Source organism: Aphelocoma coerulescens, chromosome 4 (genome assembly GCF_041296385.1).
Source record: "Aphelocoma coerulescens isolate FSJ_1873_10779 chromosome 4, UR_Acoe_1.0, whole genome shotgun sequence".
Lineage (NCBI taxonomy): Eukaryota > Metazoa > Chordata > Aves > Passeriformes > Corvidae > Aphelocoma > Aphelocoma coerulescens.
The window spans coordinates 27,137,561-27,162,176 of NC_091017.1; the positions used below are offsets into that span (position 1 = coordinate 27,137,561).

The 24,616-nt window shown below is 41.3% G+C and overlaps 1 long non-coding RNA gene across 4 annotated transcripts in view; it reads right to left on the bottom strand.

Moving 5' to 3' along the window:
- Positions 1-8,343: 8,343 nt before the first annotated feature.
- LOC138109582 (uncharacterized) overlaps positions 8,344-24,616 on the bottom strand; it is a 30,047-nt gene continuing 13,774 nt past the window's right edge. The window contains exons 3-6 of one of the 4 annotated variants that reach the window (XR_011150621.1): positions 12,678-12,807; positions 10,898-11,031; positions 9,490-9,542; positions 8,344-9,372 (exon numbers count right to left, since the gene is read on the bottom strand). This is a non-coding gene — a long non-coding RNA (uncharacterized lncRNA). Of the gene's footprint in view, positions 9,373-9,489; positions 9,543-10,863; positions 11,032-11,502; positions 11,895-12,677; positions 12,808-24,616 lie in introns of those variants that run through there. The other 3 variants (XR_011150620.1, XR_011150619.1, XR_011150622.1) reach the window with 3 other exon arrangements.

Sequence of the window (24,616 nt, forward strand, 5' to 3'; positions counted from 1 at the left end):
GCTTCGAAACAGACACCCTGACCAGACAACAGGGAAGGCAAAGCACAGCTCAGCAGTGTCAATTTCCCTTACCAGAGACACGACCTGGGGATCTCCATCCTCTCTCCAGATACCAGTTTTCATTTAATTCTTCAGGACTGCATGTCTCTGAGGCCTCTGCTCTCGCTGCCAGGTTTGGATGACCTTACCCTAGGCACTGCTGGGTGAAGAGGGCTCTGCAGGAGCTGGCATTCCATCGGCCACTGCCTTCAGCCTCTCCTTGGGAAACAAAACCACGAAGTAACTACGTTAAGGAGAGTGACGCTTGTTAATAAATACCAACAGTGCTGAAGCATTCCTTAGCAGCGGTGGAAGCTGTGAATAACCAGAAGTGCCCAGGCCCCTCTGCCCGTCCAGCTATCCCAGGAGCCTGAGTGTGGAGTTGCTCCCTCCGGCCCTGCGCTGCCCGGGGAGGGAAGAGGGGACGGTGACCGCCCCGCGGGGTGACACACGACGGCTCTCAGACTGCAGGTTGATGCTCTTGGCTCCTCACAGCAGCTCGCAGGAAGAGTGCTGCCCGCGGGAAGATCCCTGCCACTTCCCCGGCCCTCACCAGGTGGCACCAGCATTCAGCCAGGATTCCAGCCACGATTCCAGCCGGGCTGCTTCTGCTCGCGCCGGCGGGGAGCCGGCGCTGGGCACTGAGCCCCACGATGAGGCCTTCTGAAGTGAGTGTAACATAAAAAAACAAACCCCCAAAACATTCCTTGCCAATACCTGAAAATCCTCTCTGGTTTTTGCTACACGTTGCCTTCTCCCTTCTCTTGAAATGTGATGGGAGCCAAAGGCAGCAGCTGTGGCGACCAAACTCTGATTTCAGGTTTCATTTTCTGTGAACCGACTGCTCTTAGCTCCCTCTCGCTTAACGATGCAATCTTACATTGTTAGTTTGATGCAAAAGGAAGGGCAAGACTTGATTCAGTCGAGCCTTTTCAGAGCAAACCCAAGCAGTGTAATCGTTAATTAAATCAGCTGAACTAATTAAACTATTTGGAAAAATTAAAGAAATTGAAAAGCAAGTGAGAAAAAAACCCCTTCTCCCTTATTGTTGCTCTACTGAAGTGTGCACCTGGAATCATGGATGTGTTTTCCTCCTCTGAGTTTTTGCAGGTTTAAAAACAGTGTAGTCCCCAGATCTTTTGTCTTTGCACTTGAAAACCTGGCAAGGAAATGGCAAGTAAGAAATAAAAACTTCTCATGGTTAATACTTATGTAAACAGCAAGTGTTCGCCGCATAGCTGCAGGAGCAGGGGCTTTGTGCAAGGGCCCACTAAGTGACATGTCCAAGGCTGGACTTGGAAGTGTGCAAGAAAGCCAGTTTTCTTTCTATTACAGTGAAGACTGTGTGTGAAGTAAAGAGAGGAACATAGGTAGAAAATTAATTTTAAAAAATCACTTGATCCTCCCTTAGGTCCTCCTGCCGGACTGCTCACAGCTCTTGGGAACCTGAGCCCAGCACCCTGAGCAAAGTCCTGGGAAGAAAAGGAGAGGAGAAGTTTCCCTCTCAGAGAGGATCCAAGTGGCTTCATCTCCACTGAAAGCTGCTGGTGCTCCCCAGCCCCGTTTGTTGATCGCGCCTTGTGTACTTGATATCAAAGCGCAGTGGTTTACATTTAAGCAGTATCTTTACACACAAAGGCCTCCACATGTCTTTACAGTCTTTGTATCTAAATTACATCACCTCCTGCTGAAATTTGAACAGATATATTTGATATGCAAAATAGCTGTAGTCTAATTAAAAGCACTGCAGCTAGATTGCTCTGCATGCCACACTTGGATCCAAACAAGATTTTGTCCTGGATATTTTATGAGTTAAACAGCAGTTCCTGTATGGAAGGACAACCACATCATCAGGACACAAATGCAAGGCAGAAAGGAAGATCATAATCTCATAATAATAATAGTAATAATAACAGTCATAATAAATGTTAAAATCTTCATGACTTTGTAATTAATTATAATGTCCTGTTTGGAATGAGACCACAACAGTGCTATCACAGTTATGTGCCAATAAGAATTAAAGGTTCTGCTACGGTTTTGAATATTTTTCCTTAGTTGTCAAAAAAATTCTGGAATTACATTTGACATCCCATTTCATCTACTTGGAATATATATTCCCACAATCTGGTTAACTTTGCATCCTTCTCTTGGAAGGTCTTCATTATGGTTCTACTATTAGAAATTCCTTTTTATGTTAAATAAAGTCTGTACAATTGCATTCAGAATGTAGAAGAGGAAACAATAAAGAAACTTTTTTAGTGACTGAACACAACCAATATTTCTTTCAAAAGGAACTTTTAGACTTTTGTAGTGTGTGCTTTGAAAAACAGAGCAGGTTTCACACATGGTGAAGTTCATGCTAATAGATTGACTGAGGTAACTGCAATGAAGAATTAAGAACTAATTATTGCCTCATAAATAAATTTTTCTTTGGAAAGAAACCATATCTTAGTGTTATGACCTGCCCCTGAAGGCAAGGGTAACTTAGGTTCTCCTTATTAGATCCCTTGGGGTGAATTAGGGTGAAACAACACTGAATGATCAGTGTTTATAAATATATATATATATATATATATATATATATATATATATATATATATATGTAGGGTTTATTTTAGAACATTTTGGTTGCAATGGAAAGGAGATATGTAGCCCTTTTGGTTATTATCTGTAGAAATACAGCAATATAAAAGCATAAAAACAATAAGAAAATGTGTAAAAAAATGAAGGAAAGAGAAAGGATGAGAGTAAAAAGATGTCACCACACGTGGATCCTGTGATGAGCTGTTGGTTAAGGTGATGGTTGCAGTCCTGATTCATCAGAGGTGGAGATGAAAGGCCCCAGAAAGAATTCTGTGGGCACTTAGAGGGTCTTTGATGGTTTATGACCCCTTCTAAGACACAAAAACTTCCTCTCAGGTCAGCGTAGGTGAGCCAATTACTCGCCTCCACAAATGGCTGATTGTTTTGAGTCATTAACCATTATTAACATTTCAGTCTCTCATGCAGAGTGAAGCAGGAATACTAGGAAAGATTTTTCTTTCAGTGCAATTAACTCATGCTGGCTGGTTAAGGAAAAAAAAGTTACCTTAATAGAGAATTTTTTTTCTCAGAAAAATCTTTGTGGGACATTGCAATGCTTTTATGAGAGTTCGGTATCACTTATATGAAGACTATCATACAATTTGTATATGCTCATACTTGAATCAGGAAATGATCTAATATTTCATAGTTTACAGATAACTATAAACTATTGTTCATGTTTCCAGAATTTTCCTATCTTATACTTTATATATTCTTTATAGATTTCATAAAATTTATGGAATCTTTTCTTATGTCTACACACCTGAGCAGATCACAGAAAACTCTGCTCTCTAAGAGCAGAGTGCAAAACTGAAGCCAGCCATTTCTGTAAAGAGCCCTATAGTACACATATATGGTTTCAGTGAACAGAGGTATCTGACGTATACTTGAATTAATAACACTCTGCATAGGTGAGCACAGGAGAGAGGGAAATAGAAGAGAAGGAAACAAGACTATAGCCCAAGACATGCTTAATAAACTAAGATGTCAGAAGAGCAGTGTTAGGAAAGTAGGAGAAATTAAAGCAGTTAAAGTCACTCTGTGGTGAGCTTTGAGACACTCAGTGCAGAAGCCCACTGCTATCACAGGCCATCTGTTCTTCACAAAGTCAGGAGCCACTCAAGGCAGATGAATATTATGTTCAAGTCCTGAAAAATATCTAATTTGGATGGATAGAAAAAGAGTTCTGGCTGCTCCTTGTAAGGGCAGGACCACAGAAGAAACAGAATTTTGCATGTAGTTAAGATTTTCTTCTATTTGCAGCTTCTGTGAAAAGGCTTTTTCCACTTTAATTTGCCAGGGCACAAGCTAAATAAATATGTGGGTAGGGGCAGTCCCTGTCATATGGGGGACATGCCAGACAATACTTTTTTTCAAAAAATACTCAGTGGAACAAAAAAAAAAAAAAAAAAAATTGACTCACAGTTAAGGGGCCACAGAGTTCACTCACATTTGACCAACTTACTGAACGCTGATTCAAGCCTGCTGAAGACAATTTGTTGAAGTCCAGTCCTGACAAATGACAGTGATGCAGGGTCTCTGCTATATAAGAGCATTTTTCAGATTAATTCTCTGGTAGTCAAAATTTTTCCATTGTGAGTGCACCCTGGTCACCAACATTTTCACGAAAGTTTGTGGCCATCGCAGCTGATGGTCTAAGCTCCATTTAAACTAAGCGGGACTCGAGTGCTTTGCAAGTCCGTGTTCAACTTTCATCTGACATCGAAAAGTCACAGAGAGTGCTGCCCTTCACAACACCGGGAGCTCTCTGAAGCTGAGCAATGGTGTGAGTGCCTTTCAGGAGCAGCTGCAAGTTGCTGTTCTACAACAGGCAGTAGAAAATGGGAGCTTTAACAACCACCTGCCTATTGATCTTTCCAAAAAGAAGTCACCAGTGCCACAAAAATTGCAGAAGCCAGTGTGTCTAGCAAAGAGAGTGGCTCCTGTGCTCAGCCTAAAGCTGGAAATGGCTCAAGAAAACTTTATTCTGTTTTTTAACCATCCCCATGAATGACCCTTGGATATGAACTACACTGAGCTGGATAAAGAAAATAAGCACTTGGCATAAATGTAAAAGAAGAAGGAAAAGCTCCCTCTTCTCTGGTTTTCCTCTTCTGTTTTATTAATATATTGATGTTGTTACTTCACTGTCACCTGGTAGTGATTGCTCTTTTGCCTTGGCTCTATTTTAATATGCAACTTGTTGGCCCTCCTCAGAGCTCCTGGTTTTCACAATCTGCCTTCAGATTTTACCCAGCAAATTTCCCCTCCTCACAAAATCTCCTTTGTCATCTTTGCTATCTTTTCTCCATCTCTTCCCATCAAACAGATTGTTTCCCAAACCTCCCACTCCAGGCTGCTTGGTGTATTGTACTGGTGCTGTGCTTTGTTTGCAACATGTCATTCGACTGCAGTCAGCCCCAGCCCAGAGAAGGCATCACTACCTAGCAGAGAGCAGTGGTATTTTAGCTCTGGTGGAGGTTGCCCAAGCTCCCAGTTCTGCTCTATTTTCCACTCTCTAGCTGCACCTCTGCACCTCTGCATTTAATCAAGAGGTGCCTCCTACACTGTGCTCCAGACTCAGTGGACAGGTCTGTGGGGAGAGGATCCACACCCTGCAGAGCTGCGAGCTGGGGGAAGCCCACAGGATACATCTATCAGGAGCAAATCCTTAAGCAATGCAGTCATGAGAACCAAGTCTCTGCTGAATGCAAGTGTGCTCTGCTTGTGCTTTAAGGGCTTAGTGTTACTATTTTTTTATTTTGGCTAAATGTGCCTGGTTTGCCATATGTTCAGCAAACAGCCTTTTCACCTAAAGGCTACCACCATGCCAAATCTCAAAGCAAAGAAATTGCAGTGATCTTTTAATATAGAATAAAATATTGCCCCCCACCCCCCTCACTTGGCTTTGATGTGGAAAAAAATGACATAATTTTTTCTTTTTACTTATATTTCACTGGTGCAGGCCTGAGCCATCCCAGCATGGTCAGTCTCATCCTAAATGGTTAATGCTTGGCTAAAATGTAAGCATCTAAAAACAGGATATTACAGCAGAAAACCGGATAAGTTCAGTAACAGTAGGAGCTGCAAGGCTCTTCCCAGCTGTCCCCTCTCCCCCACCCATCAAAACAAGGAGAGATAACATCTCAGTGCATTTGTGTCTAGTTAAAACCCTTCAAGAACAAATCAAAAAATTTAATGCAGATTTCTGACTTGTGGCAACTTTTGTTTGTGATTACCAGTGCTACAAAAGTTGACACAGACGTTCAGAACTGTTGTGGAAAGAGTGCTTCTCAAAGGAATTCGCATCAACACCACAAAAACAGCATTTCCCTCCCTCCCCACAAAACACGGAACAGCCGTGATGGTACCAAGTAACTCCAGCCATGATGTGTCACCTCCTTTCCCACTTGCATTTTTCTGGCCAGCTGGTAGGCTCACCTTCGCTGTGCTCTGCAAGGCAGAAGGTAAACATGCATCCCAAGAGGGAACCAGCCAAGGAGTGAGATGACAAGAAGTGACAAATTCTGCCTTCATTCCCTACCACACCATCATGTGAATGGAGGAGGAGGGGACCACATCTACCACTGGTCTGTGCAGATCACCCTGCCAAGGTGAGCAGATCCACACCTGAGATGAAACCAGCCCGATACTTGCACAGTTGTGGAGTCAGGGACACAGTAGCTTTAACTCAAAAAAGTTCAAATTGTCTGTTCCCTCTGTGCAATGATGCATATAGGAAAATGAAGGGGATTGTGTTTCTCCCTGACTCCTTTCCTAGCCTGAAAGGTGAGAGGCAATCTCATTTTCTGCCTTGATATCTTTCTAGACAGCAAGTTATTTACTTACACGTGTTTAGAGCCAGAGACTCCTATGGTGGCATAGGAACTGCTGGGATGGCAGTGGATGGGAAAATATAAATGCCACACCAGAACTAAACTTTTTCTCCAGCAATATTTTTAATTTTTTGGCTCAAGTCGTGTTGGCTTTTGCTGTTGAAATCTGTTTGTGTGTTCATAATGTCACCACAAGAAAGGGAGAAAATTTGTCATTCTCTAGAAATTTAATCTTTCCATGAGAATTCCTGAAGTTCCTCTCTTTATTAGATTTCCATTTAACTTTGAGGTTTGTTTTGTTTTAATGTAGATGTGCCTAGAGCTATCAAGCAAGAGGCTGATCTGCTTTTCCATTGCGTTTAACTGCTTCTGTACCAAATCTCAACATGTCCCGAGTCATGCGCACTTCTTCCCTGCTTTAAAGGAAGGAATCCATTTTTCCCAGAAAAGCCATGAAAAGAGGGGAACCACTACAATAAGCCACATTTCTTCCTGAAAGGGAGAAGTAGCAGAGAAGGGAAGAAGGAAAAATGCTGAGGTAGGATGTGTTCATCCCATTAGCCTAGCAACAAAACACATTGGAAGGCAGCAGCGCTTTCGGCATTAAACACACTGGAAGTCCTTATGTCAACAAAACAAAACAAAAATGCATTTGTGATGGGGAAATTTCACCTTCACTTGATGTATGCAATTTTGCCAGTGCCACCACTAGGGAAATAAATCCTGCAATATCCATTTTATGTGAGGCTCTATTTACCATAACAAGATAGATTTGTTCTGGAAAAATTTTGTCAATATATCCTTTGTTAGGCATTACCTTCATCTCCTAGCAACAGTGTGGGGAAATCCATCAGAGACATGGAATTTAACTGCAAAATAGGATGGCTCACTGTAGCTTGTACTCTTTTGGAAACCTGCACTGGCATGCAGATACTCTCATGCACTCACACTGTTTATGTCCACTGATGGACTGACAAATCAAACTAGATTATGGAAACCGGAAAAAAAAAGAGAACAGAACAAAACAAAACAAAAAAACCCTCTTTCTCTCATTAAAAACAAATTGACCAAGGCACATGAAATACTGAAATAACTGCTCTACCTCTTGCTCTTGAGAAGATTCTTCCACACCCATACACATTGCCCACACTTCGTGGACATTGAATACATACACACATACATTTAAAATTTTTGTGATGACACTTAAAATGTTTAAATGTGATCAAAACACAGTTTTTCCAGCCTTCAGAGGTCTGTGGTATCATTTTCCTAAAGGTACATCAGGAATAATAAACCTCTTGCAAACAAAACGGTCACTGAGCAGACGGGTACAGAAGATGGCAATACTCCTCAGGCACCCCTGCATTTCAGGGCATGTACCAAACTCTGCTTGTCTTTTTCTGTCTGTCCCAGCCTGGCCACATCTGGAGCCTTGCAGCTGACGAATCTCGGCCATGTCTCGGACACTCCTTGAGGGTATGAACATCTTGGCTTCATTGGCTACTTGGCTCCAGAAACACACAGGCTGCAAGAACTGGTCTAGGGTGTGGAAATACTTTGCAGAAGGGACATTGCCAGAGACTTTGGGGGAATGACTGAGAGGATTTCCCTTGCTCCCCAGTTTCTCTGAGCACACTACCCCACATGGAAGCCCCCACATAAGTAAGGGTGTCTCATTCTAGTGATCCCTATGGGACAGCACTGTCTGAACCAGTCTGTCACCTACAAAAAGTTCTTATGGACACAGTTCAAATCCCAGTAAAGATTCCCGAAGTCTTTGTGGGTTTATACCCATAGTCCATGAGAACCTGATTTTATTACTAAATTACACAGTTTAATCTCCTATACTACCACAAAAGCAATTTGTTATTTGCCAACCAGATAAGAGGAATATTTCTGTGCCCTTTACCACATCTTCATAAAGGGGACACTACAGTAGGAGATTGCCTTTATATGTATATAATGTCCTGCAGATTGGGAATATTCCAACATACATTGTAGAGGGTTTTTTTAATAAAAGAAGATGTGGCCCAGAGGTACAGTCAAGCATTCTGGGGGACTGAGGTAATGTGCTGTTCTCAGAGATCCTTGTTAGTTCAGCTGGGAAGAGAGGAGTCAGCTGTGGGGACATCTCCACATGACGGAGCCAGCCTGAGACTGAGGCTGTTCCTAGGAGGACCTTAACAGCATCACCAGATCAAAAGGACTTTAACTACACCTTATAGATGTGCAAGAGCTGTAGGGGAGGGTTAATTGGCAACAAGGCAAATAAATAGCTCCCAATACAAAACCAGCTATTCAGATATCTGCTGAACTCTGAAAGGCAGCTGGGGAGACAGGTGGGGAGAAAAACAGTTTTGACAAAAGTCTGTATTTCCAAGGGAAAAATAGCACCCAATTATTGGGTATTGCTGCTGTATGGGGGAAATCTGAGCAGTGACCCAAACTCCCTTCTGCCCATCTCTAGAATGAAAAGACTTTGCTGCAAGGAAATGCCAAACCTGTGTTCATACTGCCTGACCCTCAAACATTGGTAGAAGACACAAGAACCATCCCAAGTAAAACTTCCATTTTAAAAAGACATTTATATTGTTGTTTGTGGCTTGAGCATAATGATTTAAGTCAATGTGAATTTATTTCCATCTAAGCTGTGTTTGTTCTCTAACTTTTTGCTATTGACTCGCACACATGTTCAGTATACAGAGCAAATACTTTGGTGTGAAACAACATCACACACAATGACTCGTCTGTGCTCTGGTCCACAGCCATCCCACAGAGATCTGGGCCTGTCAGTAACTCTGTCAATTGCAAACATATCTAAAATCACTCAAAACCAGACATTTATCTTGTATAACACCTTATGGAGAATCTGCCTTAAGCAAACAGGAGCCATGGTAACGTATTTCCGGAAGAGCTAGAATAGAAAGATAGATTATTTGGTAAGGAAGAAGGTTTTGGACAAGTCCTGTCTACACTGATGCATGTGAGCAAGATGATTTTAAAAATAATTATAAATTAACCTTTAACTTACAGAAGAACCTGTCCTGGTTTCTATGGTGATGTGCAGGTATCATCAAGGGTTAGCTTCAAGTGTACAGGAAAAAATACATTTATTCATACTGGGGAATAGCACCAAATAAATTAACAGTGTTAACTCCAGGTATCCTGATGACACAGGCAGGTGAAAAGGGAAGAAAGGGGTGGAGAGTGGCACAGGAAGGCAGAGAACAGCAGAGAAGGTGGCAGAAAAGAAAGGAAAGGGAGTTGGGGGTAGGGCCTATAATTACGATTTTATAACACAGGGGAGGGTAGAGTAGAGGAGGTGAAGAAGGACAGAGAAGGGCAAAAAAGGGATGAGAGCGGTGTGCAGAGATGGACAGGCAGTGACCAAGGGGCCAAAACGTGTGTAAAGGGGACAAAGAAGGGCAGGGAAAGTCCAAGAATGTCAAAAAAGGGCAGAACAGTGCAGAGCAGGGGTGAGTGCTGCAGAGAAGAGCGAAGAAGGGCAAAAAATTGGCAGAGGGTGAAAAAGGAAGAGAACAATGGCAGAAAGAAGAGTGGAGATGGGCAGAGGTTAAAGAAGGACAGAGAAAACAACAGAAGTGCAGAAAAGGTCAGAGAAGTTAAAAGAATGTCAGAGATCAGAGAGAGCTGGGCAGATGGAACAGAACAGCGGAGAAAAGGGGTGGAGATGAAGGAGGAAGAAGGACAAAGGATCAGGGAAAAAAGAGAAGGTCAGAGCAGGCTGAAGAAGGGCAGAGATGGGCAGGCAGAGAGGGGAGAATAGGAGAGAAGATGGGAGGAGAAGAAAGACAAATGAGAAGAAAGGCAGAGACAGGAGGCAGGCAGAGAAGGAGGAAGAAGAAAAACAAAGAAAGGCAGAGAAGAAGGGCAGAGGCGAAGGAAGGGCAAAGGAAACAGGCAGAGACAGGTGGAGAGGGGTGGAATGGAGACCGAGAAAGGCAAAGAAGGGAAAAGGAGAAGGGTGACTCAAAGTGAAGAACTCTGAAAGATTGTAATTTCACTATACCAATATTGGCACTAAGGGTGTACATAAGGAAATTCATCCTGTGATTGATCAGAGTTGCTTAAGGATCCATGATAAGCAGAGGGAACCTCATTTCCCTCAATAATATACGCACATATACCTATACCTAATCTTTATCTATGTGGATTTTTCAATCTGAATGGGAAATGTGGGAGTTTTGCTCTCCATTTTCCCTACCCTATTCCTTCTGATCTGCAAACAGAGAATTCAAATTCTACTCAACCCTGTCACTGCAAACAATTTCCAAACCATCTGCTATCTAATAAAACAACTCATCTAGACAAACCCCAAGCCAGCCAACAATATGACCTTAATACTTGAAGTCATCACAAGTATTAATAAGCTGCCATTGCTAACCTGTCAAACTTCTTCACTGGGAAAAAGGACTCACATTTACAATCTCAGGCACAAGGACTGGAAATGGGAAAGATTTTTCCATTGTTAGATACATGAAAGCTGCTTAGAAGATGGGACAGGATCCAGTCGGCCCAGCCTGAGCACTGTTTACACCCACGCAGTCCATGCCTGCAAAAGAAGTGAATGGAGAGAGGTGGGTGCTTTTGAAAGGTCCTGTCTGCTCACACTGGAGCTCCTGAAGCAGGTTTGGTGTTAGTCAGGCATGTCACTGGGGACCCATCAGCCTTGCCTCCAATAAGATGGAGAGCTCAGCGTATTCAAGATTTTCTGGGAAACTGTTTTTGATTCACTTCTTCTGAGACAGTGGAAACAGATTCCAGGTTTACTGACCTCAGACTCACTTGTGAGAAATAGATTAAAAATACTCTCCATCTCCAATGACATCAAAAATAATCTTTGTATTGTGTGAGCTGAGAGGCTATCTTTCCTGTTCCTCTTATGCTTTTTTTTTTTTTCTCTGAGTTGATTTGAAAAGAAAGTTCTCATCTTGTCTTGATGATAGAGCTCCTTAATACTCAGAAGCACTGACCAAAGCTGGCTCCAGTTTCCGAGCATTTCACTGTGCAATTCAGAGCCTAAGTCAGAGGGTGGCAGTCTTTCCAGGGAAGGGCCACAGGGGCGAGAGGTAAGTTTAGTTCCAACTGCTTCAGAGAAGAGGTTTTGAAGCTCTGGTTTGTTTGTTTGTTTTTGTCAGGAAACCAGGGAGATCAAGTTATGGAAGTATGTAAGCTGTTAAAAGGCTTTTCTGAATCTTATTTTATTCTGTGCAGAAAGAGTCAGTCAGGAGATAAAAAAGGCAAGAAATAAAAAGCATAGTGTTATAACACTTAGATGAGGGTTACTTGTCTGGAAGCTCTTATTCCCTAGTCTTTATCAGTTTGGTCCAATAGAGCTACCTCCAGAAAGAAAATATCTGTGGCAGGGTTTGAGCCAACACCTTCTTTAATGCTTCTATCACTCCAGCTGAGCATCTAGAGAAATTAAATTAATAAGAATTAGGCATCTATTTTCAGTGAAAGCTTTTGCCTAGCCTACAGTGCTGGTCTCCCTCAGGATGCCATTTTACCTCTGAGCAATGGAATGGTGTTTAAATCTACCCAAGATTTTTCTCAAACACACAAGTCCAAAACTCCCTCGCATGCGATGGCTGTGAAGGCAACAGGGAGGGTTTGTGAGAGGGAGAGAAATTGGTTAAATCTCTTTTGGGTACATTTGAGCTGAGCACTGGCCAAGTCCCACGGTATGCCCAGAAAGTGCCTGGCAATTTCAATGAGCGATCTACCACAAAAGATCGCTGGGTACCAGCTGGGTAAGTTTTCTTCCCACAGGAGAACAAAGAGGGATATATTGAGTAGGGATTGGTACCCTCTGATATGGGAGCAGTGCGTGCCTGAGGCACACTCAGAAACACTTGGGTCCTGGCCTGAAACATAGCTAAACACTGACCAGAAAATGATTATTCAAGGTGCAGACCACCAACTTCACCACTCTGAGAAATGTGTGATCTTCATTCTAAGTACTGAGCTGAGTTTGAACTGCAGCTCTTCCCAGTGAAATTGAGCTTGATTTTGAGAAAAATCATGGTAAACTGGTAGACATAAATCGGGAACAGAGAAGCATATCTGGACAAGTGTAGTGGAGTGAGGAGTTATCATCACCCTGAGTTATCACTCTAATGGGATGATAATATGGGATGATAAAAGAAAGTTTATGATCCTCAGGGGTTAAAGAAGGAATCACACAACTGTACTCACCAGCAGCATCTCCTCTGCAGTAGGCATGGATGTGTTATGATGATGATGGATTGAGTCATTAGATGTTTTGAGATTCTTTCATGATATAGCACTGCTGTTCATTAAACCAAGCCTAGGTGAAGGAAAGGCACTGGAAAATGGAAAGAAAAGGAGTTAGTAATTAAATCTTGCTGCATTTGGTAACTGGAATTAGAACAAAACAATCGACTGTTTGGAAACAGATTCTGCAGTAGCTGGATGACAAATTGCAGGACATCCATGTCACCTTTAGCAGCATGGGCAACATTTAAAAACCTATTTAAATTCCAAGATTTATAGCTATATTGATTAGGAATTACAGTCAGTTTAGCAGTTTCCTTGTAGTAAAGTGGAAGTAAGCTGTTAATCTAAACTGTGGTGTTATAAACACATCCAATTTTGATTGAACTGTTACTGATGTAAAATATCATTATAATGTAATTTAAGTAGTAGCAAGAACTGCGGTACGAAGTTCTGGCCACATCTCAGTGATACCAAGATAACAGATAGAAGTGCAAAAAGTATTGATATTATGTGACTAATAGGCTGCCTAATACAGGGAGAAGAACTTACACATTGAAGAATTGAAGATTAAAAAAAAATTAATAGCTAACCTGAAGTGCTGCTTCAGTGCATGCTTGAAATATCACAAGATGTTGGAAAAGCTCATTTACAAATTAATATTTCTTTCATATTTATGAAGTATGAGAATCTAGGGTACTATATCTGGTATTGGTACATAGAACATTGTAATGATATAAATTAGACATAACTATACTGTGAGGGTTATACAAATATATGAATATAAAGTAAAAATGTAATTCTGTTTAGAGCGAGTAAAAAATGTGTTTTTTCTTTCCTTTTTCACTTAACACCATAAATCATGTGTTTATGTTCTTCTATTTTTCCATTTGTAAGTTGGAGCTAATATTGCTGTGACATTTAAAAGGACTGTTCTGAGAAAAGAGTCATAAAAATAAGAGAATTCAGATATTGGAGCACTGATTACCATCTTAATTATATAGTTTTTCTCATTACATCTCATAGGATGGAAACATTTGCTGTTTATTTTCCATCTGTGAAAGCTATGCCCAGTTCAAATTCAGATTTCTGCCCTGAGGATAACTCTGGGAGAAACGCTTCCAGCCTCTACATCCAGCAAGTTGAGAGGTGAGGGGACCCTTACCCACTTGTAAATACCGATAAATGCTCTCCCAGGTTTCACAATGCCGGGTATGACCCAGCTGCAAGTCACTCAGCCACAGCAAGACAATAACTGTGCTCAGAGGAAGCCATCAAAGACTTCCAAAAGAAACCTGCTCTGAGATGAAAGACAAAATTATAATGGTAATCAACTCTGCTAAGAGAAAAGGAAAGCTGTTTCTCTTTGGGAAAATTTCCACCGTTGAAGAAAGGGGGGGAGAAGGCGAGGAGGGAAGATGATAAGGTCTCACATGTTCAATTGATTGTTCACATCTAACAAAAATAGCCCCAGCCTTTTCCCATTGTCCTGCAGCTGCTGGCTTCATCACGCTCACTGTGCATTTCCTCATGGCTGAGCAGAGCAGTTGCCCAGTTTCCTCTCCTTAATTTCCTAACCAGATCTGTGCTGAACTGTAGGAAAAGCCAGCAGCCCTTCAGAGCAATGCCTTTCAAGTTTCCCTGGGTCCATCCATACAGCCGGGCTACCGTCTTAGAGCAAAGCAATTTCAGACAAGTCCCAGTGCAGGTACCTGGATCCTGTCCTGAATCAGGATCCTGTCACTTGCATATTTTTATTTTTTATTTCATTCCTGGGGTACATTTGCATTTATGTGGACTTCAGGCTTCCTGATAAAGTGACAGGAGAAGCTTCCTGCACTCGAGGCCAAAACATCTTGGGAAAAGAATGTGCACAAAGATGTGAACATTGTGTTTAAAAGGTCTCCCTTCCCCCTGTGTATTTAACAGCCAGTGTTAATTCTCCACAGAGTCATTCCTGTATATAGAAATGGGTTTCAGATACAGAGCAAGATGTGAGGGGTGTTCCTCCTCATTCCTTCAGTGGTCTTTGAACCATTTAAACTGAAATATCAAATTCACCTGGTATGGCCAGATTGGTCACAAACCTGCTTAACCCTTGTGGAAATAAGCTACAGAAATCAAATATTCATTCCCAAGAAAGGTATTTTTTGCATAGAGAAATTAAACATCAGAGCATCATGACTGAACACTGTTAAGATTGAAAGGTTGAAATCATTCCTACAAATATTTTAGAGTCTATTAAACAGTCTTCAGCTGAATTTCTCTCTGCCTTTCATTCTATCCCCAGGATCACTTTTCTATAAAGAATTTACAGAGACCAGTATTTTGCATCTATACCCTCCTTCTGGCATGGACATCAAATGCAATCTCCTTTTCACACCATGTGACACTTCTTTTTCTTTAAGAAATGTTTTCTTAATTGAAGAGTTCCACTTACGCAGAAATAACATCCGATGTTTCAAATAAAACCGGTTGAGGGAAAGATTTCCTCTTTCACAGATCCATAGAATGGTTTGGGTTGGAAAGGACCTTAAAGACCATCCAGTTCCCACCCCTCTGCCATGGGCAGGGACACCTTTTACTAGACCAGGTTGCTCAAGAGCTCATCCAACCTGGCCATGAACACTGCCAGGGATGGTGCACTTACAACTGCTCTGGGCAACCTGTCCCAGTGTCTCACTACCCTTGCAGTAAAGAATTTCTTTCTAATGTCTAATCTAAACCTACTCTTGCGATTTGAATCCATTCCCCCTTGTCCTATCACTACATGCCCTTGTAAGAAGTCCCTCTCAAGCTTTCCTGTAGGCTCCCTGAACAGACACCATGAGGTCACCCCAGAGTCTTCTCTTTTCCAGGCTTTCAGTCAGTGCTTTGTTGTTATTCCTTACTACTTGTCAATATCTTAAATGTTCTTCATTAAATCAAATTGAACAAAATCCTGTAGGTGAAACAGAATTAATTTCTGGTGAGAAGTGCTGGATAAAATGTCCAGACAGCTACAGACTGATCTCAAGGCTATTGTGAAATTCCCTGCCCTGATATTTAATCAAGAAATGGCCCTTCACGTGCAAATTTCTGACACCCAGGTGCAGGTGAGCCTTGCCTGCAGCTGAAGGAAAGAAGCTGCTTGGGAATAATTGTCAAAAGGGAAGAGCACCTGTAAAAGTATTCTCAGTGAAAAAATATTTTTCCATCCCGGCTCCTCCCTCGGGAATCAGTACACTTCCTGGAAATCCAGCCAAACAGATAAGCTACACTTCGGTTCACCCTATTCGCTGCCAGGTCTTCAGTCTCAAAAACACTCAGTGCTCAACAATTCTTAATCCAAATGTCAGCCTTCTCCTCTTTCCTCTGCTCAAATATTTTGCATAGCTTGGAGCAAGAAAAACCTTTGTAGACAATTTCAGAGCTGCTCACAGCCCTTGTTGCAGACCTTTCCTGCTCGCACTCACCTTGAAACATTTATTTGTACTCTTAAACAGGGACTTAATGACACATCAAGCCTTTAAGAAAAACTGAAAGGATGAATAAATGCTTTTCTGGGTTTCAAATTAAAAAAAAAAACCCAAGGAATAATATAATGACCAATCTGTGAATTATCCATGACTGCAGGCAACACCTCACACAAAACTCATTCAAGTACCTCAAACCCACAAACTAATCAGGGTCTTAAAATTGCTCATAGCTCTATTCAGAGCCTCTTTTTACTGTAGTTTGACCTAAATTCTCTAATAGTCACCAAAAAACCCCATTTGACTGGAGAGAACATAAAATAAGCTCACTTCAAACGCTGCTACTAATGCTCTGGCATGGATTTTAGCAGCCTTTCTAATACTTTAGTTCAACATCACAGCAATGGAATAATTCTAACTGTGTTAAGTCCCTTGAATTTGTATTCCAAAGGAAAGAGGAAACTAGAAAAAAGAAGAAAAAGCATTAATTAGATAACAACAGGAAAAAAACCCCAACAAAGCAATTATCATATCTACCTGATCAGCTGTACGGTTGTTTCAAACATGTAATACTTCATTAAGTTGAACTAGGAACACTAGAGATCAATTAATATTGATTAAATGTGAGAAAAAAAGAGAGATGACATTAAATAAATGTCAGGTTCATTCCTACAGCATAAAAAGTTAACTGTGCTGACTGTTTAGGCAAGGCATTTTCTTCTGAGTTTGTCTAAGCCTAATTAAAGAAGGAAGCAAATTTGTTTGATAAACAATTCCTACTGATCTTAGGAGACGTAGATATAAGAGCAAAGAACAGGTGTGCAAATGGATAGGGACTGTGGTTATGTCCTGATGTGCACAGAGAAGTACCATCCAGAGGAGTAATCCAGTCTGATCTCCTCCTAATCATTTTTTTTCTTGGATATTTCTTGGACTAAATTATGCATTTGTTGTCCCTAAAAATCTCTAAATCCTTACAGATATTTTTCATTACCATGGTAACTGTTTAGAGAGGAGCTGGTGATACAATCAGAGACAACCACCACTAGACAAACTAAATCAATCATTGTTTTATTAGTTTTATTGGCTCCTTTATACTCACAGAGCTAAAATTGGAAAACAGAGAGTCTGCTTGCTCCCTGGCCTTAGGAAATTTGCACCTCAAGATGGACAGGCTGTGTCTAATGAGAGGAACTGGGCTTTATATCCCTCCAAAACCAGTCACGTCAACTGCCTAAAAATACTGAGTCCTCCAACAGAGCACAGTTTATTTGGTTTTCCTGCTACATCTTACTCCTCAGGCATGCCAGGGTAAGCCTTCAGAGAGCTGTGCTTGAGATGCCCAGGTAACTCTGCCTCAGCTGAGCCAAGAACTGGAAGCAGGCTTTGTGCAAGGAGAGGTTCACATCTGGACATGTGCACAGCTGCTGTATGTTAGCACTGCATGCTTATGCCTCCATCAGGCTTAGGAAACTAAATAGGGGAGCTCCAGAATGAGTTTTGAGGAAGACATCAATTTTTCATGCTTACAGCTTTGCAATTACAAAACTCTTTCGGGATCACAAATATGGCTTTAAAATTTCTTTGGCTGACAGGAGATTTGAATGACGCAATTCTAGTATATCCAAAATGCCTTCAAGCAAGAGTTACCACAAGTCCCCTTCATATTTTCCAAGACAAGACTGTAAGCTCTCTCTGATTTCTGACAGACCTGGGGGGAAAAGCCCCATACTCAAAAGAGGCAGGCAGCTGCTGTTGTTCCTCACAGCCCTGAGAAGAGAGTCTGGAAGGAAAAGCGATACCAGATATTAAAAACAAACATTTGTTTTTCCCAAGGACTACCCTTTGCAGTGTTACTGTAATATTTTCCATCAGAATCAAAACTTGGGCATGCTGACATCTGATTGTTCACTTCTTACTTTAATTCTCGTGTTTGTTCCTTTCCTTGCTTGCATATATGAAAGTTCTAAAATAATTTTGCATTTTTTAAACAGGATACCTCCTGATATCTTACAGAGTACCACCATCCATGGATCAAAGTCTGAGAAACACCTTGAGCAGGATTCCCTACTCTGGTATCTGTTTATTCATACCGAGATGAAAAGCACTTCCCCTGTCCCAGATATCTAGGAGTCATGCATTGCAGTGCCAGAAGGCATTCAGGCTCTTTTTTGCTCGAGTTCTATGATCATCACAGAAGAGCTTTCAGCCCAAAAACCCTGCCAGTATTACTTCTGCTGCTCCCAGGAGCACCAGAACTTTATCAGGCATATTTTGGAAAGAATAAGTATGTCTGACTGGATAACAGTTTGATGATGTTTTGAAATACTATAAATGCGTTAGGGAACCCTGCTACTGATACTCTCCTTGCCTGCAGCTTCTCTTTTTTACACATCCTATGATAACTCATAAAACTCCTGCACTACCATTTTGAGACTGAATTGAGAATTTTGGCTAGAGACAGGCTGTCTCCCATTCTTCTGCAGACAGCTAAAAAAAGCTAGAACACACATGAAGATCCTTTTGGAAGATTTACACAGCTGCAGCCATACTTCGTATCAACAGAGAGGTTTTACCAGCCAGTTTTCTGTTTGGGTTACTGCAGATCCCTGCAATTATTAGTGCCACCTCCTGGTACAGAAACATACTGAGATCCAGCCATTCAGGAATGGTAGGATGAAGAAACACAAAATATCCCAACCCTTGCTTCCTGCTTAATGTTTGTTGTTCATTACAGCCTTTTATAAACAGCTACATATCCTACATATAATTAAAAAGTTAAATATTTTTGTAGCTATATGTATTGAATGAAAGGGCAGGAGAGCTGTCAAAGGGAAGAGGTTACTATGGATTTTCCTTTCCAGATATCCATTACAAAGCTAAACCCAAAACAGATATATATACACACACACACACACATATATATACGCTCGTCAAACCAGCTGAAGCTGAACGAGAGAACGCTTGGGAGTTTAAAGTTTTATTCAGAAAAGTCTGCATTCATTTCAGGACTGAGGAAATAATTCTTGCAGCACTTATGGACCTTGGATACAAAACCTGAGATTTTGACAGAAGATTTGAAACCTGGGGGGATTCCATGTCCCCACAACTAAGGTATAGAATTTCCACCTATTTATCCAGGCAAAGGAAAGTGAGAGAGGCAGGTTAGGATATAGCTGCAGGCAGGAGGCAGGAGAACAGGACTCTACTCAGGGCTTTGCCAATTTAATTTCTAAAAATGACCAATGATGTGCTTTTTCTTACCACAGCAAGTCCAATGTTTTCCTTAATGCCTATCTACTTCACTAACCTAATCCTCAAGCAAAACAGCTTATTATTCCTGAGTCCCCCCATGGACACTGCTTGCCACATGGGATGGGTCACACTTTTAGCAGCCTATTTACAAGAAACCAACTCCCAAAAATGCAGGTGAAGGGGAAACATATATCCATTGAAAGCAAACATTCCCAAAAGTTGAAGCACAGGATGTGTTTTTTCAGGAATACTTCCCATCCCTTTTCCGTCTGTCCCACTCAGAGCCTCAGAGCAAGAGAAATCACAGCCTGAGGTCTGAAAAAGCAGCAGCCCTCTCCCTGTGCCCCCAGTACTAAATACATTTTTGCTAGTGCTGGGTACCAAAAAAGGCCTAGGCACCAGGTACTTTGGTACCTAGGCCTAGGTACCAAAGAAGGCAGCGGAGCAGGCAGCCTCTCACTCCAGGAGAGGGCAGTGAAGCACTTGTCCAGGAAAGGGCAAACGCACCTTGAGATGCTCAGCAACGCCTGCTTAGTCAACCCAAACGCTGACCTTGGTGGCACAAACACGGGCAAATTCAACAGGAGGAGTCGTGAGTGGGGTTTCACGTGTTGCAAGCTCTGTAAATTGAATTGGGTCACTATTTCCTGGGAAAAAAATTACACAACCACTTGTTCATTCCCTGTCCACGGAGAGGAAAAAGTGTCATTAGGAGGCAGTGCTTTCTTGTGTTAAGGTTAATAGGTCTCATTTGTTCGGCCAGCATGGAGGGAGGCAGAGCCAATGGATGAACTTGTAATTCTCTTTTCTAATTAAGATAATGTGCCACCCAGGCCTTCAATCATATTTTTGGATGCTGCAGTGTCCATGACACATCTCAGAGAGACCGCAGCTGTGATTAAAGAATTTTGATAACCCATAAATATAACATTAGTTGCCTCAGTTAGGTTTCTGATAACATCATTCATTTCAGATCATTCAATTAATGTAGACAAAAGGGCTCTTTCCAGGAGACATAATGTCATTGTCTCTGGAAAGGAACGTACTTCCCAATCACTGTTTATCACTCTGTAATTACAGTGCTGTAGCAGCCATGATCTATATTACAAAGAGTCCTTTTTGTGCCCAAGGATCCAATAGTTCTTTGTTTTAATTTATTTTCCTCTTAAATACCTCCCGCCATTTAAGCAATAATTCCCTGTAAATCAATTGTTAGCAGCAGTTAATGACTGGTTGGTTAATTAATAGCTGAAAGGAAATCTGAGGGTGTTTGCCACTCTAACAAACCAGCAGATATTAACTGTGGGGTTATTGCTCACGTACCCTATAATCAAGGACTTCTCACAGCCTATGTATCATTTAAAGAAGGGACTATCTGGGTTGCAATAGGTGGTGGCATTAGCAGTGTCTGTGTTCTGCTGGAGAGCTGCATTAAGATGTTGTTAATGCAACAGCCTGCTCTGCTGCTCTCTCCAAGGGACAGATTCTCAGATAATCTTTTTCACAACATAGTCAATTAATATTTATATAAGCCTGTTTTGTTTCTTATCTTCCATGGAATAAGGTTTGGAGTGATGCTGCCATGGAGAAGGAAGGAGAGTCTAAAGCAGGCAGTAATTGATGTTCACAAAGAGGGTATGTGTAATGGACCAGCTGGCTTATTATGAACTAAAATGCTGCAGTACCTTCAATACAGAGGATGGTAATAGGGAATAAATGTTGACATTTTCATGGTGAGCAATGTAAGACCATCAAATCAAACAATTTCTGGCATATAGTCAAAGCAACATTTAAATGGAAACTTGAGAGATAAGAACATTTTTACATATTTTTTTCTCTCTGAGTAGAAATGTGCAGCTGCAGGAGAAACTGCATGGCATGAATCCCCCACACTGACACAAAGCCAGGAGGTCCCAACAGGTTCTGTCTGACTTACCCTAAGGAAAAGAAAAAAAACAGCAGCAAGGAGCATCCTTGCATGACTGCACCAGCTCTTCTCACCCTGATATTTAATGGTAAATTTAGAAAATTTCTACTTGCTATCCTCTCCACAGCCAAAGAGAACCATTGCTCGCTGTTTCGTTCACAGCCCCCACCTCTACACTGGACATCTGCTGCCAAGTTACTGTCAGCCTTCCCTTTTCTAAAGTGAACAAACCCAATTTCCTCAGCATCTCTTCATAGTTTGTGCTTCTCAGTGCCCTATGTTCTGTCTGATTTCCCTGGATTTTTTCCACCTTCTCTTCATCTGCAGGAAAAGGGAGCACCCGGTTGCAGTACCCCAAGTGAAGTGAAGAGAAGAAAGCAAATATGGGCTATATCTCAAGGATGGTGATCCTGTCCCTATAACCCAGAACATTTAATTCATGATTCTCTTCAGTCCTCAAGTCTTCTACAGATATGCTGCTGCCTGGTTATGTATCTACATCTCTTTCCCAACAACAGCACTTTGGACGGTTCCTGAAGAAATTTCATTTAAATATTTGGGAGTAGTTTCTCCAAGCTCTGAAGATCATTTCAAATTCAGATCCTGACCTCCTAGAACTTCTATAATCTCCTAATTGTGACATCCACAGATTGACTTTGTTTGCTTGTTGTTCAGTTGACAACAAAAAACTATTCAAAAGAACTGAGTATAAGGAAACTGCTAAATGATCTTCTTGAAACATCTTCCCTGACAGTGATCCAGTGATAGCTGTTGCTGTGGAGCTATTTTTCAACAGGGACTGCACCTACCCCATTGTAATTATATCTATACCGTATTCTTTAGTCTGTCATATATATCAAAAAGCATTACTAAAAATCAAGCACCAATTCATTTGCTGCTTCCTCTTTATTCACTAGACATGCTACTGTGACAAAGAAGGAGATTAGATTGATTTGACATCAAACATTCTTGACAAGCCTATGTTTTCCTGTATCAGCTGGCTACTTCAAAATTGATTGTTTAATGATTTGTTCCTGAATCTTTCAAGGACTTAAGTTAGATTGACAGGTCTGTAATTTCTTGGGTCCTCCTTTTCCCTCTCTTAAAAGTATAATACACTGTGTTTGCCCTTCTCTTGCCTTCAGGGACCTCCTCTCTCCTCTGTGAGTTCTTAAAGATAATCACTAATAGCTCAGCAATTGCTTCAGACGGCACCTTAAGTACTCTGGGGTGAATTTCATCAGGCCCTGCTGACTGGAGTACATTCATCTTATCTAAATATTCTTTAATTTATTCTCCTCCTCTTCCAGTCTGTATTTCTGCCTCCTTGCAAAAAGTAAGTTTAAACAACTGGCTGTATACCCTGGTGACTGATACACTTCATAATTCAAAGCAATTGAACATTCCTCAGTACATTTTAATTTTTTAATATTTACCAAGCTTTTTATTTCTGTTCTCCACATTACAAATTCTAAAAACCCAAACTCATCAACCCTTATTCACTGGATGCTAAACTGAGACACCACTCTTAAGGACAGATTCATTGCTGAGGATGGAGTAGAAAGAGGATACGTGACTAAAACACTGTGTTTTGTCACGCAGAACTTCAACATCCACTGACAGAACTATGCTGATTGCAACAACAGGTTCCCATTTCTGCCCAAGCTGCTCCTAAAATATAACATGCACCTTCATATCTGAGAGAGCACCTGCAGCAGCGTCCATGAGCCAAGCACTCTCCGTAATGGACAACTGTGATACTCTGAATTTGTGAAACTGCTAGGGCTGTTGTCTAGATTTGCTCTAAATTACAAATATAAAGGCCATGTGTTGTTTGGGGATTTTAAATTAAACATGAAAATCTGCCAGAAGTCAGAGTGGGTTTTCCATGTAAGTACTACATGGAGATCTACTTCCTGTGCTCTATCAGACACCTTAATTCAGGTTTCCGCCTATGACAGTCAGAACAATCTTCATTGCTGTCTTTAATAAAATCTTCTTTTGTCCACCTTTCCCCTCAGTAGTTCACTATCATTACAGACCTGAGCAAGTGTTTTCATACCAAGGCTCTCTCTAAAGCAGGGCATTTGTACAGTCAACACTCTCAGGTTTGTTTTCACTATCAGTTCAAGGGCTTTCTGCTAGAATAAAAGGCCTTTCATAAGAGTGTAGTTACAAAAATGCTGCTAGCGAGGATTTTCTTGTTATTTTCTAAGTCCGTGAGAGACTCTTCTCTCTCACAGAAGAGGTAGCAGGGAATGTAAACAACCCAGACACCTGCAACCTTGAAAAGTCTTGTTTATGGTATAGTAGAAAAATATTTTGACAATGGATGTTTTAGGATTTTAGCCAATCACCCCCAAGGGGTGGCTGGCCCTTTGTCCAATTAGGCTATGAAGAAAAAAGTCTATAAAAGAGTTTGTAAAATAATTAAATAAATCAATCTTGCTGCACAACTCCTGCCTGCTGGATCTTCTCCTCCTCCTCCTCCCTATGGCTGCGGGACACGGTGCTATACCGTAGGAACCAGGCCTGCGGTAATATAAGAGCAATTAACTTTTTAGAGGTCTGTAGGCTTAAGTCCCATCCCATCCCAAACAAGTCAAAATGATTGCAAAAAGTCAGCTTTTAAATGAAAAGCACTTGGCTCAAGTGAGTTTGTTGACAAGCCAGCCATCAAAGGAGGAGGAGAAAACTGGAGAACAACTGAAGTAAGACATTAACTTGTCCTCTGCACATGGCTGAGACTTGCAATGCACATTTTGTATTTGACCCTGAAAAGCCTGGATGACCAGGCAGCTTTTTTTTGTGTCTTGATACCATGATCAAACTCTCATTTGAAAATTTACCCAGAGTGACCCTGATCTGTGTGACTCATCTGCAAACATCCTCTTTACCTGGTGCTGCATGTCAAGAGTGTATGAGGGTGCCAGTTGGGAGAGGGTACAGGGTTGCTCACTTCCTTGCCTTCTCTGTGTCTAGAGGAATACAAGAGATTTGTCCTGAAGCACTTCTGTTTCTTAGTTTTATGCGTGGTTAATACTTTAAACTCAGGGTACAGCTATGCCAAAGTCTGAAGTTTAATGTATCACTATCAGCAGCTACTGCGTGTTTCCAAAACAAGGCAGTCATAAAAATCTAGGACGAAGTTTGTGACGGCTCAGAATAAGTATTTTCATTTGAAGGGATCTGTCCCTGAGAATGCTTATTTGGAGGAAATAGGTTAAACAAAAACTTAATCCTGCTTCCACAAAGCATTTCCT